The sequence below is a fragment of the Tenrec ecaudatus genome, chromosome 12, assembly GCF_050624435.1.
Source record: "Tenrec ecaudatus isolate mTenEca1 chromosome 12, mTenEca1.hap1, whole genome shotgun sequence".
Taxonomy (NCBI): Eukaryota; Metazoa; Chordata; class Mammalia; order Afrosoricida; family Tenrecidae; genus Tenrec; species Tenrec ecaudatus.
In genome coordinates, this window is record NC_134541.1 from 130,553,821 (window position 1) to 130,562,700 (window position 8,880).

Genomic DNA, 8,880 nt, shown 5'->3' on the forward strand with positions numbered 1-8,880 from the left:
CTATCCTGCTCTTTTCTGATGTTCTGCCAGCGCCTTCAAGCAGTGCCAGCTGGCCTGATGCACCCGGTGTTAGCGCCCTCGGGCAGTGCCAGCTGGCCTGAAGCACCCAGTGTTAGTAATCACCCTCCCCGATGCTCAGCCCTAGGGAGAAAAGCAGGGCCATTCTACAACCACGGCCACACAGGCCCCACCCCCACTCCTGGAGACATGGGTAAGAGTGAGCTATCAGAGAAGTTGTTGCCTCTACAATCCCCCCAGGCCCGAGCAGGCGAGGGCACCCCCTCCTCTTGGCTCATCCCAGTGGCCAGGTGACCCTAGGAATGTCTGGGTGTTTAATGGTCACGGACAGGAGGACTCTCTGGCCCTGCTCTGGGGTGGGGGGTGGGGGCACAGCTGACACCCCCCACCCTACTCCCACCCACAGGTGCCCAGACTGTGGTGCCAGGAAGGCTCCTTTGTGGCAACAGCCCTCACTGGCAGGCATCTGTGGTGCACTGGGAAGGGTGGCAGAGGCTGGAAAGTCCCCCAGGTGACCAGGGTGAAGACTGGGCAAGGAATTGGGAACCCAAGCTTGTTTCTTGGGGCTGTCTGCCTTGACTGGGAGAGGGGCTGCATCTTATCTTCCCCCCTCCCGCCCCCCTGCAGATCGGGACACTCAGAGGCCTGGGGCAAGGCAGCAGGAAGGGAAAGAGGAGGTCAGGTGCCTGGAGGTTCTGTACCAGTGTTTGGGGTGGGTCCAGGTGTGTGTGTGCAGTGGGGGAAGGGGGACGTGGGGTAGGTGACCAGTGTGTTCTGTAGAGGGTAGAAATGGAACAGAGGTGGGTGCTTGTGGGGTTGCCTCAAAACACTTGGTCGTGGGGCCTGGCTATTGTGGAAGGAGAGGTGGCTGGGGATGCCAGGGGGTTCCTATCAAGAGGTTGGGGGAGATGACTCATGTGGTCCTGGGGTCCCAAACTCTGTTGTGTTTTGTGTAGGCTTCCAGCAGTCGTCTCCATAGAGATGGCTGCTGGTCGAGTCATAGGAAATGTAAGTGGGTGGGAGCGTTAGGCTATTTGTTTGTATGCTTTTGGTAAACAGATACCAAGGACAACCACAGCTGGACAGGCTGCTCCGTTCTCCTCCCTTCGGCCTCAGCTTTAGTTTTCTCCGTTGGCCCTGGGCGTGAAGGAGGTGTGGGACGGCGGGGAAGCCTGGGAGAACCTCTAGTGGAAATTCAGGGTCACACTCGTGTTCCTGAACAGAGTCTGTGTCACTGGAGCTGGCCGAGGTCTTTCTTCCTTGACTGTGCTCTGGCTGGGATGCTCAGGGCGAGTGGTTCGCCATGAGCTGTGCAGCGGTGGCCTCCCCCTCCTGGATGAAGATGGAAGTCCAGGAGGCAAATGGACCACGGGATTCACACAGAAGAATAAGATACAATAAAATGGTTACGTGTATTGAAAAAGTAGTCCAAAGAAGCAAATGATCCAGAAATGTCCCCAGTACCTTGTCCTCCTACTTTCGGGACCTGAGGGGCCCAGGGGGTCTAGGAGTCTTGGCTGGGAGCCCAAGGCCCTACAGAATGAGAAAAAGCCTTGTCTCTAGACATAGCTGGAAGCAGCTTCCCTAAAGTGCCCCAGCCCCTGGTCTCCAGCCTCTTAAGGGGGGTCCTGTTCCCTTCCTCCGTCTGCTATTCTAGGAGCTTGTTGCCTGCACCTTGGTAGGCTCCACTCCTAGAAGTCCAGTTGTTTTCTGTGGGAAGCCTGGGTTCTGGTCACAGACCTGGTAGATAGGTCTGAAACCTTTTCAGAGAAGACACTTGGGTGCAGGGCCCAAGAGAGCTTGGGCGCCCATCACCTAGGGCCTTGCGGGTCCATTCCAACAGAGAAGGCTGACTTGCTAAGGGCTAATTTCCCAATCGGAAGGAGACTGGTGGGAAAATGGTGGGTGTGTGCCTGCAACTGAAGTCAAACATAGAGTGATTGGCTGCAGATGGAAGTTTCTGGCTTGTCCTTTGCAAAGCTGGGGCCACCTGGATCTACATCATCCTTCTCCTCCCTGCAGGGGGCCTGGCCTGTGCCTTGTCCACCCCTCTACAGAGGAGGCCTTCCACCCAGCAGGGCATGACTGCTAGGGGGACGGCGGGACGTTGCCCACCCCCCACCCCATCTCAGCAACATCCTGCTGAAAACCCAGCCTGACTCAAGGGGCCGTCACCGTCCCTCCTTTCCCTGAACCCTGAATGCCTGCCTGGACTCCACTGTCTCATTCCAGCCTGAGCTCATTTGTAAGAGGTCAAAGGGGCAGCGAGGAAAAGTCCCTGCTGTTGAAATAGCTGCTCACTGCTGGGGAGATGGCCAGAGAGTGTCAGAGATAATTCAGAGATAGTACTAGAGAGTGTCAGAGATAAGACCATGAGCTGTTACTGGATGGTGAATTTCACTGGGATGTTCCAAGTCCAGATAACTGGGAAAGCCGTCGTCGGGTCATGCCTCCATCTGCCTTGGGACTGGTGACCAGAGGAGACTCACTTATTCCACACTGCCCCGGGAGGCCCTTCACTGGCCCCACGGGGTCAGTACCCCTTCCAACTTCCCTCCACTCCATAGCCCATGCCCTCTAGTTGCCCTCTTGGATGACTTCTGCGAGGTCTCCTTTTCCTTGCTCTCTTCTAAGGCCCACACCCAGTCCTCTGTGCACTTTCCCTTCTCCTGTGCTGCGAGTCACCCTGGGTTCCTGGTTCACCTCCCAGGGCTCCCCTCTTTCTCCTCCATTCCCAGTCCCTTGAGGTGTCCCCCCCCCCAATTAGGGCACAGGCATGCACGCTCTCTCTTGAGTGCTCTCTGACTCAGTGGCTCATTCCTTTTCCTCTCCTCTTCCAGAATCCCTTTTACAGTCAAATGTTCTGCTCCGGGGACCTTCCTGGGAAGGAAGAGAGTGCTGCCACCCATCAGTTACACAGTCTCCTAGGAATGTTGGAAAGTGCTCTGGATTCCAAGTGATTTCCCTGGGAGAGCTGGGGGTGGGACAGGAGGAGTCTTGCTAATGCAGAGAACTATTTCTGGCCTGGTTACCTTCCAAACAACACAGCACCAGAAATAGCCTGTGTTTGGGTCTGACTCTCCGTCTGTAGGAGGGAGGTCAGCGGAAGTGTCTGCTTTGCCTCATCTACATTTAAGGCCTGGGACAGCCCAGGGCAGGGAAGCCCCACCACCTCCCAGGGGGGGGGTGCTCCTCCCATCAGCTCCCTGCTGCACTTTCCCTTCTCCTGCTTCCAGAACCTTCTCTTTTCTGCCTTCTCCAGGCTCCACCAGGCGTCTTCCCCTAAACTCCCAGGATGCCCCAACATCGTCCTCAACTTGGCACTCTGCTTTGTACCTCTCTCTCGAGACTGGACAATTTCAAAGCAGGGACAGGAACTAAGAGGCGCCATCGGTGACAGGCGAGGGGCAATCTGGTCCAGAGAGGTTAAGTGATGCGTTTCAGGCCCCACAGGGACCCAAAATGGACCCCAGTCCACAAGTGACCACGGCACCATGCATGGAGAAACCAGCCCTGGGAGACGGGCATTCCATCTTCAAGTCTGGGATCCAATGCCTGTCAGGACTGTAGGTTCTGAGGCCGACGGTGACCGGGCTTTCAATGAAACACTGCCCGTAACATGTCTACCACATCCGGGCTGTTAACCAGGAGCCAGGGCTGGCACACAGAGTCTGAGCTGCTCTTTTTAATAGCACCCAAGCTTCTCCAGGGAGGGATGGTGGAGGTGTTCCGGACACTCCATGCTTCCCTAATGAGTGGACTGACTCCTTCTGCTTCCACCAAACCCCCCCCAGCACCCCCCCCCCCCACTGTCGACACACTCCCTGCTTTTAGGTTCCAGGAAGATACTCCTCCCCAAACTGGACCACAGGATCCCAGGCAGACTGCGTTAGCATGGGGCCGATCGCGGCTGACGCCAGGGGTATAGCCTGTACCCTCGGCCCTTGCTCATACCAGGTAGGAGGGGGACTTACTTTCCCAAGAAGGAAGGAAACACCAGCTGAGCGGTGCCCTGGCACCCATCTGGTCTATCTCCCATGGCTTCCCGGCAGGCCCTGTAGGACCGAATTCCCTTCCTCACACTGTGAGTGTGTGTGTGTGCGTGTGTGTGTTTGTGACATTCAGGTACGTACACCTGTACCGACAATGACCTGGCTTGCTGATGCTGATTCCCGGGTTTTACCTGATGTGGCCCTGTGATGAGCATGTGACCCTTGACTGACATGCCTTTTCCAGCAGGAGGAACGATCAGAGCGGGAACACATGCTCGACCCTGTGAGCACCTGGAAAGTTTGATGGGCTGATTTCTGGGATGGGTGCAACTGGAGACCCCAGGGGTCAGACAGAAGGAAGTAGCGCAGCAGGAGAGACACATGCTGGACGCATCACTTGGCCAACAGCCACCTTGACCCCATCCCATGGCCTCGTTCACGTTCTTAAACTTACATATCTCGAACAGCCAGTTTGACTTTTATTTTCTCTTTGTTTCACCAGAACCAGGCTCTTAAGCTCTGGATTTCGGGGTCCTCTTTACCCAAGTTTTCTTTCTTTGTTTCTTTCAGCCTGTTGTATGAACCTAGTTGTTGTTGTTCAAGGTGCCGGGTCTGCGCTGTCCTCACCGTGGTCCCCATGGAAGTCCATCAATGAATGCAGCACTGTGTCTGTGCCTCCTGTCAAGGGCCTTCCTCTGTTCCAGCATGATGTCCTTCTCCAGGGGCCCTCCTGGCCTTCCCGAAAATGGCCACATATGTATTGACCATCAGACCTCAGCCGTGTGATGCGGAGAAATACAAGCTTACCCTTTCCCCGAAGGAGCCTCCTCACTGATTGGAGGCGGAAGCTGAGCATACCTCAAAGTAGTAGATAAAAGCAGAACGCGGTCTGCGGGCTAAAGGACAGGACGAAGGCGAGAAGCGAATCCTGAAGGCGTCGGGAGGAGGGGAGGTGTGGGGTCCAGCCCCACAGTCCAATGGGGTCCCGAGGAGCGACGGCACCATTATGGAAGAAAATAAAGAAGATAGACGGCAGAGCGCAGGGGACCCCTCTCCATCATTTAGAGAAGATACAGAGTCTAGGGCAGTGGTTCTCAACCTCCCTAATACCTCGACCCTTGAATACAGTTCCTCATGTTGTGGTTACCCCCGCCCCCAGCCATAAAATGATTTTCGTTGCTCCATCATCACTGTCATTTTGCTACTGTGATGAATCAGGTGACCCCTGTGAAAGGGTCGTTGGACCCCCAAAGAGGTCGCCACCCACAGGTAGAGAATCGCTGGGCTAGAGTTTATTCAACAAAAGGTTTTCCTAGGACGGCGGCCTGCAAGGCTCTTGTTAACACACACACACTGAAGTGGGCAGTGTGTTCATCTTCAACAACCTGAACCCTTAAGGGGTGGCCTTTCAAGGGAGCCCCAGGCATGCAAGAGAAAAGAGGTGTGAGTCGCTCCTTAAGATAATAAATAAATAAATAAATAAAATAAAAAACGAGGTGCTGATCCCAAGGGCTCAAGTAGAAAGAAAATGTTTTGGAAAGGATGATGGCAACATATGTACAAATGTGCTCGACACCATGGATGGATAGATGGATTGTGTTAGGAGCCCCCAATAAAATGATTTTAAAACATTGTAGCAAGAATAAACATCAAATTTATGGCAAAAGTAAACAGAGAGAGAGAAGGGAAGCAGATACTCTTAGAGATGGGCTTTGATTCACTGTGTCCGTGAGGAGCCAGGTGCCTGGAGGAGACAGCTTTATTGTCATATTACAGAGACAGCTTTATTGTCATGTGGAGAAGTGTCCTTCCTGAAATATGAGTGTGTGGTACTTTCCACATTCGGACCTGTGGCCCATCCCTTCTGTCAGGTATGCAGGTCACGTACGCTTTCTCCCAGCTCCTTAGTTTCCCACTGGGAGTGTCCTGAGGAGCGGCACTGGTGCTGGGTCGTGAAGGAGGAGCAGGCTGGAAGGCCCACCAGGGAGAGCAATATGGATGGGGAGGCCCAGGGAGCAAGGATTCCACAGGAGAAGGGAGAGAAGTGCTTGCTTTTGGCACCAGCTCTCCATCGCTCTCTTTGTGGCCTTCCTTGCTCCTTCTGGATCTTCCCACCAACCTGCTCGGAAACGGATCCTTGGCCTGAGTCTGGAGTCGCTAGGAATTAGAGCCTGGAGCAGGACATCGTGCTTGGTGAAGTGGAGGGACCGGCAAAAAAGAGGAAGGCCCTCCACGAGATGGATGGGCACTGCGCCAGGGCCGAGGAACAATGGGTGCAGAAGCGGGCAGTGCTTTGTTCTAGGGGCTGGCAGCGACTCAATGGCACCTAACAGGGCCAGGCATCAGGGTGGACTCGATGGCAGGGGGCTGCGTGTTGCAGACCCCAGCTATGGACAGGACAGACTCACTGAGTGTCCAAGGAGCTGGTAGAGGCCCAAAGACAGTGACCCTCCTGTCGGTGTGAGGGGGTCCCCGGCACTGGAATGAGTTCTCAGGAGCGACTTTGGGATTGTGGAAAATATTAAAGACAGACAGACAGACGGCGGGGCACAGGGGCTCCTCTTCCCATGTCAGGACTGAGAGAGGGCATGTGCTTTCCAATGGGGCTTACAGATCTTTCATAAGGCATGCATATCATACAGCTAACAGCAAACATAATCAATAGGTCGTACCATAAGCAGGTAGCATAATCAACAGTGAGGTGAGTTCGTGACTAGACCTAGTGCAAGATGAACTCCAATTCCACTGAGCACCCCCCTACCCCAGGGGGAGTACTCTCAGAATGGTATCAGAACGTCAAACAGCATTTGCTACATTTTGTCTTTTGCAGTGAGCTGGGAATAGAAGCTGATTGCTTTTTTCTAGTCATTGTGAAGTAGCCAGAGGCAGGAATGATTCAGTAGCTCCTCTATGACAGTTCTTTTAGGGGGGCTGTGTTCAGTCATGAGAATGCAGATTAAGGTTTATTTATAGCTCATCACCTTGAGAGTCTCCCCCCACCGGAGTCGGCTTTCCAGACCGTGATGATGAGCACGGAGCTGCATGACATTCTTACCCAGCCCCTCAGTTTACCACACCCTCAGGTGGGGGGTGGGGGCGCAACACCCCAGGTGAGGTGGTGGCAGATGTCTTAGGACCAGGAAGCCTGGCTGATACAAGATGCATGGAATTTTCCTCTGGGACCCAGCGAGCAAGTCAGGGACCCATTCTTTCTCTCTTACTTTCTCTCCAGGTGGCGGCAGGGCCTCCCAGCCTAGCTGTCCCTCTGACTCACCGGGGTCACCTCACTGGCTAGGTGAGCAACGGTGCAGTCAGGCTGCTGCTGGCTTTCTGGGATGGACCCCAGCGCAGGGGCTCCCGGGCTCCCCCTGCATAGCTTTGCAGCTGTAATGTGGGGAGAGCCAGCGCAGCCTTGACGCCCCCCCACCCCCCTACCCCCCGAGGGAGCAGGAGGAACTTCTTTTTAGTCTGAGCGGTCCCAATGCAACGTTTAAAAAAAAAGAACGTCATTAGGCCACTTGGCCCAGTGACAAGGATGTGTTTGCTGTTGCCATGGTGACGAGACCCTTCCAGCTCGGTGATCTGGGAGGCCATAAGCAGATCCCTTCACCTCCCTCAAGCCTCAAGAAGCCTCCATTTTCTTGTCTACACAGTGGGGGTGTTTCTGTACAGACGGCATGAATTAAATGCCCCGTTATGTCAGATACAGCCTGAGGTCAGCTGACCTGAGAAACGGTTTTGGTTTTTGTTTTAATCATTTTGGGGGGGAAGGGGGCTCAACAATCCATCCATCCATTGTATCAAGCACATGTGTATGTTTGTTGCCATCATCCTTTGCAAACCATGTGCCTGCTACTTGAGCCCTTGGTATCAGCTCCTCATATTTTTCCTCCCTCTCCTTCCCTCCCACCCTCATGAACCCATGATAAATCATACATTATGATTATTTTCATCTTATACCGTCGCTGTGTCCCTTCACCCGCTTGTTGTGCACCCTCCCCATCCCCCATGGGGGTGTTAAACTTCCATCATTGTGATCAGTTCCCCTTCGCGCCCCCCCCCATTTTCCCTACCCTTATGGTATCGCTACTCTTATTATTATTGGTCCTCGGGGGTTTATCTGTCCTGGAACTGTGTGTCCAGAGCTCTTATCTGTACCAGTGCACATGCACTGATCTAGCCGGATTTGTGGGCTAGAACTGGGGTCATGACAGTGGGGGAGGAACTAGAGGCATGTTGCATGTCGGTGCTTTTCTTTCTTTGTCTTTTTTACATATGTACATGCCTTTATTTAAATCCTTCTTTTTTTTTAGTTAGCTCAAGGATCATTTGCTGGCCCTTAGGAGTGTTTTCCAGTCCAGTCTGTTGGGGCGCCACGCCCTGGCCCTGAAGTCCACCTTCAGCATTCCCTGGGGACCTTGCCGCTCCATTCCCTTGCTGTTCCGCTGCACTCCCCCAGTGCTTTGCCTCCGTGGCTTTTCCTTTTTAATGCCTAGGCGTCTGCTCAGAAAGCGGCATCCATGGGAACTCCCTTGAAATACCTGAGTGACTCTCCCGATGGAGACTGCCATGGCGGGCAGGAAACTGCTGTGGGTTCTCCTCCCACCCTGGGGGCACCCAGGGCACGGGCCATGCCTGCTGCCCCCTGGATGCCCCTCTGCCCTATCCAACCTTGTGGTTTCTCCAGGGCCCAGCTGGACCCACTTATCCTCAAGGGGAGGCAGGGCCAGCTAATGAGGTCTCCAGGTGAGGAGACCACAAAGCTCCCCCACCCCCGCCACATGCAGCCAAGACTCTAGTGTGTGTCTGTGCTGGGGTTGCTGGGGAGCTTCCCGCAGAAGTGGCTGCAGGATGTCAGGAATTCAGATCT